The sequence below is a fragment of the Elephantulus edwardii genome, unplaced genomic scaffold (genome assembly GCF_000299155.1).
Source record: "Elephantulus edwardii isolate Elephantulus edwardi_28Jun2011 unplaced genomic scaffold, EleEdw1.0 scaffold00195, whole genome shotgun sequence".
In the NCBI taxonomy this organism is placed as follows: Eukaryota; Metazoa; Chordata; class Mammalia; order Macroscelidea; family Macroscelididae; genus Elephantulus; species Elephantulus edwardii.
In genome coordinates this window covers 2,717,638-2,719,196 of record NW_006399945.1, presented here as the reverse complement: position 1 = coordinate 2,719,196, position 1,559 = coordinate 2,717,638, and positions in this window count along the sequence as shown.

Genomic DNA, 1,559 nt, shown 5'->3' with positions numbered 1-1,559 from the left:
TACTTTTCCATAATTTTTGGACTCATGTACTTATAACTTGTTAGTCAAATTTGTGTCTTCTAGGTTGCAACACCCCCATGATACATCTTCAAGGATATGCCTGTTGGTCCAATTGTGTGAATTTTTGTTTTCTTGATGTTGAAGTAGAAATCCAAAATGAAGGCTATAATCTTTGATCTTTAGTTAGTGCTTTAAATCTTCTTCACTTTGAGCAAAATAATGTTGTGTCTTCTGTATATTGCAAAATGTTGATGAGTCTTCTTCCAATCCTAAAGCCACAGCCTTAGTAATGTCCAGCTTCTCAGATGATTTACTCCACTAGGGCTCCTTTTATATCACCCAAGAATTCTTAAAACAGTAGTTGCTATTGAGTCATTTTTTACTCTGAAGATACTGATTTCGATACTGAAGAAAGTACCTTAACCACCTTGATTGAACTCGTTCAGATTTTATGAGTGCTTTCGTCAGGTTCTCTATCACAAGTTAGTGTACACTGCCACATTCACTCCTCTGTTCCACTGGCCACTCTCTGTTCAGCTCAGATGCTGCTCAATCTCTCTTCCCATTCCCTCAATAAACATTAATTGGCTGCCTGCTGGGCATCCCACACTCTGCGGAGCACTTTGACTGCTTTGACTCTTTTCATTCATACACCTGGCCTACAGGAAATTGTGACGGTATGAAGCATAGTGGCTTGTCCTAGGGTCACCATGAATGATGGACACTCCCTAGCCTTGGTCTCTGGTGTGTGTCTGCTTCACTACAAACTCTTCTGCATATGCATTCGGGGAATTCAGGGACCAAGTGAGGCATAAAAGGCTCTGAGGTAGAGAAGAGCAAGAACCCTGAAGAACTCAGCAATTATGGGGTGGGAGAAGCATTGAGTCAGCAAATTGGCTGAGAGGAATGATGGCTCACAGGGCCCAGAGGTGATTCAGTCACCAAAAGTGGGTCAAGTGGCTCAATGGCGGGGAAAGGATGCTGAGCTGGGCATGAGAAGGAGCTGAAACACCAGCTCACTCACCTCTGCCTCCCAGAACAAGAACAGGGGCTGTCGCAGACTGTGTGGTATTAAGTGTCTGTTGAAAGAAGAGAGACGAGAGAGGAAAAAAAAATTGAAAGGCCTTTTTTCCTGCCTTGCAGAACCTAGTTGAATCTCCTGATTTAGTAGGGCTCCAGCTCTATTTTAAATCACTGGCAACTTTTTAACCTTGTATGAACTGTTTGGCATCTTACTGAAGAGGCCATCGAATAAGACCCTAACTCATGGCAATTGGATCAAACTACAGTGATGCAATAGTGTCTATGGTGATCCAATAGGCAGCATAATGAGAGCTGGAGAACAGCTTGAAACTGTCTATGACTTAATCTTAGATCCGCAATCAATACCTTTTGTACCCAGATCAGGAGACGTATTGCACTAGGAAAGTCTGTGGCCAGGCATCTCTCCAAATTCTTGAGGAGCAACAATGTCAGTTTGAGGACTAAGATGCACCTGATTCAGGCCGTGGTCTTTTCAGTCATGTCATTTGCTATGCATCTGAAAGCTGGATAATGAA